The sequence below is a fragment of the Dermacentor andersoni genome, chromosome 11, assembly GCF_023375885.2.
Source record: "Dermacentor andersoni chromosome 11, qqDerAnde1_hic_scaffold, whole genome shotgun sequence".
Lineage (NCBI taxonomy): Eukaryota > Metazoa > Arthropoda > Arachnida > Ixodida > Ixodidae > Dermacentor > Dermacentor andersoni.
In genome coordinates, this window is record NC_092824.1 from 75,321,424 (window position 1) to 75,331,147 (window position 9,724).

Below are 9,724 nucleotides of genomic sequence, written 5' to 3' on the forward strand. Positions count from 1 at the left end.
GAACATGACAAGGTATGAAGACATCAGTTAAACATATCAGGAAGTAAGGAAGTAAAAAAGGAAACAACAAAAAGACTACTTCAGATTAACACACGTGTTCTGAAGATACTGAAATTTGCATCCTAACAGAGACAAAGAGGCATGGCTAACGCAAGTCTCTCCCAATCTTTTAATGTGGAATGCCTCTCTATCTATTTGTTGTGAAAAACTTTGTTTGATATTGTGTGGACATTAGTAATGGCAAACTTAAGAGCTGAGTAAGCTAGTCATGTCCACACAATATGAAACAGTTTTTCACAACAAATGGGCTCGAAAAGGCTAGTTATCCTGTGCATTTATTATCACTAACCTGCAAAAAGCTTTTAAAGTGGGTAAAAGGCCAGGCTAAGAAACAAGAAAAACAGAAAAAGAAGGTTTGTTGTGGTGCCCTATATACATAGATTATCAGATGGTGTATGGAACGTGGCCAATACATATGATGTGGATAAAGTTTTCTCGGCCCCGCAAGTTGTCTATCATGTGCCTATGATAAATAGGAAACTTGAACAGGGTGGCAAAACAGAAAAGATAATTGCGGCGTTAGACATGTGTCCCTTTTTGTGCCTCGTAACACTGGTATGGTTTATCAGTATCCTCTCAAGTGAGGGAAGACTTACATTGTACAGAGCGGCAGGTGCATTAATATTAGACTAAAAGAAAACAAACATTCACTTTACAACCCTAATGCTTCACATCTAGCATCACATCGTTTCAATTGCGGTTGTAAACCTTTGTTTGAAGACACAAAAATTCTTTCGAGACAAATGTCAAACCACACGGGAAATAATCAAGGCATTCCACATTAAAAGATTAGGAGAGACTTGCATTAGCCATGCATCTTGGTCTGTTAGAATGCGAATTTCAGTATCTTCACAACACGTGTGTTAATCTGAAGTAGTGTCTTTTTGTTGTTTCCTATTTTGACTTCCCTGCTTCCTGATATGTTTAACTGATTTCTTCATACCTTGTCATGTTCTTATGCTGCGGTTTTCTGCAATCACTTTATATATATATATATATATATATATATATATATATATATAATGTTCTTCGTTTCAAGAAATATTTAGTTGAGAGTTAGCGCTCGTCCTGTCTGCTTGTAGTCTGTGTCCGTGTCACTTCGCACAACAATCCAAGAGCATGTGTGAACAAAACATGGCTAGTAATAACTAGTGAGCACTGCACAAAAGTTGAACATGAAAACTAGTAATAGTAAAGACATATACTTGCATAGACAATATATAGTACTATAGACAATATTTTGCAGCTGAACTGCAAAATACTGCAAATATCACAAAAGCAGCATAAAAACTGGGCAGGACAGAGCACTGACTGTTATAGTTGCAATATGCACACCAAATCTAGACATAAGGCAAAACTAAACTGCCGGAAATGGTCATCTCTCCAAGAGACCACTGAGGAACGAAAGGTACTTTTTATAATTCCATCTCATAGATTACTGATCTAATTAAACTTGACACATGACCCCTTGTGTGTAACAAATGCCCTGTTCTCATTACATATGCATGATTACCAGCCTTGGTGAAAGAATGACTTGCACTAATGTTTGAACCCTGGTAAAAATGCTGCTTGTTCTCAACTTTCTGTTCCGACAGAACACTTGTGGGCAGTTGTGAACGTAGTTGCCTATAGGGCTCAAACACCATGTTTTGGCTGCACAGGTACTGTCTACCGAACACCTGGTTCAAGATAGCTTGCATCTCGGAATGTGCAGCCACACTGGTGGCACAGCATTATTTTTTCAACTTGCCAGTTGATAAAGCCTCAGCAGCTGCAATCACCTGCGATGGCTCGTAAACGTGCCATAAGGTCAGGCAGCAAACACAGATACCACGTAGCAAAACTTTCAGAGTGCATTGTGTGAGTCGAGGTGTGTAATTTGTGCTTTAGTTTGGCAGCACTGCCACATTCACAACTATTCATTGCAGCTCCTACATTTCAACATCAACAAAATTAGGACAGTTCCTTCAGTATGGTGGCAGATGCTCAGCTGCAGGCTTTCTAGAACCATGCATTATCTTCAGACAGTGCCAGTACAGCCCGTAGCACATCTTTCAAGCACTCCAGACAAGTACACCGATTACGCTGTACACAGAGCATCTGGTATCCATTTACCTATAGAGGCAAGGTAGCCCCTAGAACAAGTTTTGTGACAGGCATGCTGGGCACTTTGTCCCCTGAAATGCAAGTGCCATTTGGTACTTCAGTGCCTCTAGTGTCCTTTACATCTAAATGAATATTGAATACATAGTAGTAACATGAAGACGACAAACAAAAGCCATCAGCCATCAACTGTGTGGCAAATCTGGGTGCAAGCTATTCTCTTATCAAGTATACCTGTAGGCATTGTGACCAATGTGCTCCCAAGATGTATGAGGCATTATCATTGCAGAGTTGTAAGGACATGACAATCCTAGGATGATTATGTTCTTCAGGTTTTTTTCCCCACTTTCCATCTTTTGAAACGTGTATACTATAGTCATGAAAACAAAAATGCTACAACTGGCGTGTGATAAGTTTTGCAACTTTTTTCCTAGCAGCTCACTGAAACGAACCACGATGACAAATTCAAATGCTGTTACCTCATCAGACATACAAATTTCTTAAACACTAACAAAACCAGATAGGCATTAGAGTGAGCATCACTTAAATACATTACACTGGTTTAAAGTTATTGCACCACCTTGTGCCAGGTAAAAATGTTATAAACATCAAAAATGTTAAGATTCTACGGCCAACCGTGAAAACTAAATAAAAAAATCATTAAGCTTTCTTAAACGGGTACAGGAGCTTTACAACTGGCCGTCTTGGTGATGGACACGCAGATAGATGAGCAGCCATTCCACTGAGACGAGAATGTTGAGGACTTCGCATGGAAGTCTGCGAGACACTGCAGAGTAGTTCTTGGTCCACATGAAGGAGATTGCTTGCATACACGTCTGGGCCACCATACTGAATGCATGGTGTTACCGGAACCTTTTCCCCCTGCATTGTGGTAAAAAAGAGGTGAGGCATGCAGACAGGACACGAGAGTAGAGAAGTGAACACGAACGCGAAAAACATGAAAAATTTCATTAAATTGTTTTAATAGATAAAATTTTTATACTATGTTTCATTCATTATGAGGGTTCATAACCGCAACATATTTCATATATAAGCAGGTAGAATTATCAGCTTGGTCAGTTTGTACAAGCTCGTTTGAGGCAAGAAATCGAGTTTCACAAACACAACCTCAACATTCTTGATTGAAAAAGGAACACCTCAGATGACATGCAGTCCTCTGAGTGGGAATTGCACAGTTCAAGAAAAACAAATTAAAACTCACACACCAATCCCGAAAAAGGAATAAGCACCTGCTACTGCAAAAAGCTAATTGATAGGTTTTAGTAGCACAAGGTCATCTTTGGCCAAAGAGCACCAAGTCTATATTGCAAAAGATAAACTTAGCGCATCTTTACAAAGCAAATATATAAAGATGACTAATGCCTCTCTGCGCTACAGTTGCTTTGCTCTAGCGTGAAGTCATTTTAATGCATGCACACGTACATACACACGATACACCCAAGTGTAACAGCTGCAGAATTAAAATTGGGCAGCAACGAAGTCGCAACCTTTAACCCTTGATCCCAAGCTGTACTAGTGACTGCAGGTAGTACCAATATCGCCAATGACGAGTCGCACTCTTTCTGCCCGATGTTATGCTGCTGTTATTGTCAAAGATGAGTTACAGTCGGCATTGAGGGAAAGCTGCCCTCAAGAGCAGCTCTTATTTTTGTGTTATTTCTAACCAGAGACCAATGAAGTAATTATTTTTAGAATGAGAATGACACCGAAAAATTGAGTATGTAAAAAATTTGGAAAATTTTGTACATTTTTCCGGAATTAACTAGGGGGTTAACGGTTGAAGCGGCAATCCAGAAACTAGAACAAGTTTTGACATGTTTACTACCAGTGAATGCTAGAAAATATGTTGGCATTCTGTAGTTTTGTCCAACAATGCAAAATGGATTCTTAATAACTGAGGAAATAAATGCAAAAGTATCATGAAGTATATTTCGTGAATGTAATGCAGAATCACTCAACTTCTGTTACTATATAATCTCCACTTGATTAACCTGCACTTCCTGAACTAGTTCAGGAGGTGCTGCATTTCAATACTCATTCCACCAGTTCAACGTGACAGCAACTGCACGTTGTGATTTGTTTTACTTAGTGCAGGCTTTGTATAGGGCGAGTTCACAGCATTCCCTGCACTTGGACGAAAGGTAGTGCATGTTTACGCAGCAGGTGTGGTGCCGCTTCTGCAAGAGTGAGGTGCAGAAATCAGTTTCATACAATAATTACTAGAGGGAACTCTGACATTAGTGTCTACAGGAGATCAAACAAGAACGGCTGTACCAGCATGGAAATTATGGGAAGTACATGGATTTGCCTAAACTTCGTCTGTTTGGCTTCAAGCGGCTTTGTGACTTTGTAAACTAGTCATTTCGAACGATATACTGTGTAATAAATAAATAAACATTAAAATAGTCCGACGACAGGATTCAAACACAGGAACTCTAGAGCAGAAGTCTGATATTGAAACCATTAAGCCACGGAGGCATGTAACGACAAGCGAGTGCAACGCCCTGATGAAGTTATCGCGGGCATACCAGTGCCTTGAGACGCTTGGCGCCTTTCGATTTGGCCACCTGGACAAGCTCAATCGTTGCAATTAATAGCAATTGTGCGTGTTGGCGCCGTCTTCTGCACTTCGAAGAGTATAGACTGCGCTGAAATTTACAATAAGATTTATATAGCGTATAATATACGAAGCCACAAGAACGTCTGAATTCACAAGCACGAATATCAGACAAATCCATGTGCTTCCCATCATTCCCATGGTGGTACGACTGGAGCTCCAGAGTTCCCTCTAGTAATTACTGTAAGAAACTCTATGGCAGAAATAACCGAAGTGCCTGGCATTTTGTTCTGGAGTAACAAACACAAGTTTTGCTGTCCCATAAAAATTACTGGTCATTAATTCCAAGTTTTAGTGCAGTCACATGTCTAGTAGGCAATTGTGGTATTTTGCATAAACATTGCAAAGCCAACTGTGATGAATGTTCACTCTGGTAAATTGTTTATGATCGAGTAGCATAGACTACTGAAGCAATCTCTGGAAGGCAAGTGAAGTAATTTTCTTATTAGCAGCCTTTAAACAGCATTCGAGCATATGACACATGCACCTCAGATATGCAGATATTTCCTTGACTCAGCAAGAAGCGATGCTTCATGTTCCACGAGGCTACTTCAACCAAAGCAGTATTTGTGCTCTCTAAAAACAATACCAATGCAGATGATCCAAATATTTTTCAGGGGCAACAGTTATACCTGAAATCATGCTAGATTAGTTTTTTTAAACACACGATCAGACCATGTTAGAAGTGCTTCTTAAAATCCTCCTATCTATTAGACTAGTCATATATCTGAACACAAAGGCTACTAATTAGGTCCCATGCTATATCATCATCTTAACAAAAACTTCACTTAGTAATACATATGCTGTGATAAGATTTGAGACCACATTGAGATGCTGAACAAAGTGAACTCATTATTTTTAAAATGAAGCTCCTGTTCTTCCAAATGAGAAGAAAGGATACTGAGGGTCAAACTTTTTCTGAATCACAGCTGGAAGATGCCAGGGAAGGCACGTGGAAACTTATTTGTAATTTTCTATTTAAATGTAGAAATGATAAAGGGAAATGAAAATGGTGAAAACAGGCATGGGGGGAGAACGAACCTACAGCATTTGCATTAGGCATGCGATGCACTAACCACTGTGCCACCGAGGCAGCATTCAACCGTCCACAATGGCCCCTCAGATTGTTGACGCTCGAACACGGCCGTAGTACCACAGTGGTTAGTATATCACATGCGTAATGTGAAGGTTATGGGTCCGTTCCTCACCCACAGGTGGATATCTTTTAATACACTTTCATTTACTTAGAATTTATCATTTCTATACTTCATATAAAAAACTTAAAACATGTTCCTGTATGCTTTCCTTGGCCTCATTATCTGCTGGCTTCTTCCAGTTCTGTTACTTCCAACACTTATACATATTCTAATTTGGTAAGTAAACAGCTTTTGCATGATGCTGGAATGCAATATAAAACATTATTGCAGGGCCGTGTTATGTAGAATGCCTTACATTGCCCAGGCAAGGTGTAATAATGTCAATCTGAAAAAAATTCCCACTCTAGGCAGAAATGCTGTGTACTGCTGTGTGCAACAGGGTTTAACGAAAACAACTTGTTCAGAAATAAAGCCACCAAACAACGAGGAAATATGAAAACTAGATGAAAATTTGTGCAGTTGCATGTTAAAAATTTAGCACAGCAGCAGATGAAGACATAATGAAGGAAGCGCGAGGATGGTTTATTTTGGACACATGAGGGAATATACTTGAAAGATGCATATGAGCTTACACGTGGAGAAATATTGTTTATGTAGCAGCTAAACTACGAACAGGCCTAGAACCCACTGATACAAGGTGTCGAGCATGTAAATCTTATCATGCCCTTAAGTCAAAGAAACATGGCCGTTTCGCATGATTCGCTACACATGGCTGGCTCACACAACTTAGCCACTGCTATATATGCCTTGTAATTACCAGGTGGTCTGTCTGACATGTGCAAGCTTTAAATATGTAAAAGTGCCACGTAGCTGGACAGCACCAAGGTAATGTCGTTTGCCATTGTTTTGAGGAAGTGAAACCAATTCTTGCATTTTTCCTAGTTAGGTAATTAGTTATTAACGATTATTTAACTGCTCAAATATTATATTCAAAGCAAGAGTGTCAGTGCAAAAATTGTAGAGCATCCTGAAAAATTACCAATCCAGCTTTCTACTGCTCAATAGGTGCAACAAGTTTTTTTTTCAAGCTTGAAAGAAGCCAGTGAATACATGCGAAAAGTGCCATGCAACTAACCACTCGTGCACCTGAACACCATTTGGCTCCTCCTTTCATGCTTGAAAAAAACTTTTTGAAAAGAATATTTTAGAAATTGATTAATTATTATTGACTATGTTTTAGGCAAAATGCATGAAATAGTGTGACTGCCACCTCCATTTTCAGCGACATGAATTGACTCCATTTTCATGTCCAAATCCAGCTATACATGGTGCGTGTTTTGAGCTGGTTCTGTAATTTAGGCTGGTTTTGACTAATTGAAGCTTCGCACCCTAATAACAGAGTCAGCCTAAAAAGAAATTGGTACATAAGTGGTCGCTGTCAGTACTCCATACTCCTTTAACTTAGTGCAAAGTGCTTGTGAGCCAAGAAGTTGGTAGTTCTAAGCAGTATTTCTCATTTTGACCTGGTGTTATAGCCCACTTACTATGATGCCATGCTGCTCAGTCATGCTGGTCCTAACTTCAATGTAGGCCGTGGCAGCTGCCCTCCAATGGGGGTAAAATGCAATAACGCTTATGCACTTAGATTCGGGTGTACATTAAAGAAGGCCAGGTTCCCAAAACTTCAGGTTGTGACTTTGGAATGTAAAAGCCCATAATTTAATTTTAAAATCTAAAGGTGCTGTATTAGGAGCAGGGGCATCGTTTTGAGCTTTTACTGCACTGCCACGGCACCAAGAAGCTCCGAGTAAGTAAAAACAATTTCTTAGACAACGTACATATCTTGCAAACATTTACAAACACTTGTCTGCATGCGCCTCTGTTGCTGTTATATTTAGATCCGTATGCCAAGGCGGGTTATGATGTTAGAACATGTTTCAAACTTGTTTTTTTTTACCGCTTTAATGTTATTAGTTATTTTGCATCTCATTGCGTGTCGAACGCACATTTCAGTGCATCAATTTCTTCAGAAAGTGCACTCCTCTTTATTTATTTGTGCATGCAGAAAGGGTTCAGAAGAACTGCTTTCTGAAGATCTGTATAACAAGCAAAAAACAATTCTATGTAGGCTGCATAAAGAGAAAGGATGGGTTTGTAAATATGTTATTTAGTTCTTAAAAAAAGAGGAAGCTGTCAGTATTCTGTTCCAAAGTAAAAATTGCTCCTACCTGGCTCTGTTTCATTTTCCGATGTTGATGGTCCATTCGGGGGCACTCAACTGATAGGCTGCACTTTGGCCATGTCGGGTGTGTTGTCACCAGGCCCAAGGTCGATCGACATCCTCACCAAAAGTCGAGTCCAAACGCTATAAAAGAAACATCTCATCATTTTGCTATCAGTTTTGTCATCTTGCGTGTTTCACACACGGCCGTAAGTGAAATATTTCGTCACTTGGATACTGAAAAAAATTCAAGCATTTTCTGGCAGCCAAGCTGAATACACATAAATGGAGAACAAAGAGCAAATGCAGTTGTCACATTAGATTGATCAAGTACATCAGAAATGGAAATAAATCAGTGATACTGTGTCTGTTGGCTTTGAATGCAAGAAACGTAAAAACAGGAACTTGCAGCCACGCCACTTTGAATTTCCCGCGTTTGCTACACCTCACAACAAGTTTGGCATCGTCCGGTACTCGGGGATAGTAATCGCTTAAAATCAAGATGAACGAGCGTCGGCATAAATTAACAGGATACTTAACCGGGCAATATTGGCGCATAAAACAACTCACGTAGCGAAGCTACTGTCAATTACCCGATGACGCATCTGCGGGCGGTGCGGCTTGGGCGAACAATTCAAAAAGGAATGAGAGTTTCACTTGTTTCACGCCTACTAAGCTAAGACAGAATTTGAGTTTCTTACTAAACTATACTGGACATTTACGCTCCGAATAAAACGCTGGAAATTTTGTTACGTCACATTGCATACGTATGAAAGTGAGGAAATTGCTTTTATTGTATTCTGCCCAGACGGCATGCAGCAGCTACCACTCTCATACAACAAAAGCATGAAAGTGGTACTCGCGGCACGGAAAACAAACATATACAGCGCCAACGTTACGCCCCTTAGAGTTGGAACTAAGCACGATCAAGCCAGTTAGTTTTCTAGCTTTCATAACGCCATGAACACGACCAAACATCGCGCGAAACAACTGTCTGCTCTCGAAAATTATTACCGCTTCCATTTATATACCTATCGCTGCCACAAGCAAAAGTCAATGGGCTAGCTGTCCACAAGCCGCAGATTAGACAGACAGCAACATATTACGGTAACGCAAAACAATTTCAACGCTGACTTAGCAGCCGCGGTGTGCTCTAAGTGCCACAGTTCTCGTTTGCCGCTCGAAATTCACACCATGATGACGGGCACTGCATCTTTCACATGAAATACTGCACGCTTTGCTCCGGAGCTCAATAGGAGGGCGAAACGCATTTGCACGTACCTGAAATCCGCATGCCGGAAACCCGTCGACGCTTCCGAGAACGGGGCGCACAGCCATACACCCGTACGGCGGCTTGACTTGAACGTGAGGCACTTCTATCAAATATTTCACATGCGACATGTTTCACACCGATTGCGCGAACACGAGAAAATGCCGCAGGTCGCAATGCGACGCCGTGCACCCGTGCAGCTACCGATGAGCTGTGTGCGCGGACTTGCAGAAAAACAAAACTATGACAATACGGCCGGCGCGAAAGGATGGCGGCTCTCGTTGCGGAGACGAAGCGGACAATGAAGCGCGAATGAATGTTGCCAACTGTTGGTT

General features: G+C 40.6%; 1 long non-coding RNA gene across 1 annotated transcript; it reads right to left on the reverse strand.

Moving 5' to 3' along the window:
- Positions 1-1,207: 1,207 nt before the first annotated feature.
- On the reverse strand, positions 1,208-9,478 carry LOC140214131 (uncharacterized). The gene is made up of 3 exons (XR_011891076.1): positions 9,401-9,478; positions 8,127-8,263; positions 1,208-3,045 (listed from the first exon to the last, which is right to left on the reverse strand). It is a non-coding gene; the product is annotated as an uncharacterized lncRNA (long non-coding RNA).
- Positions 9,479-9,724: the final 246 nt, after the last annotated feature.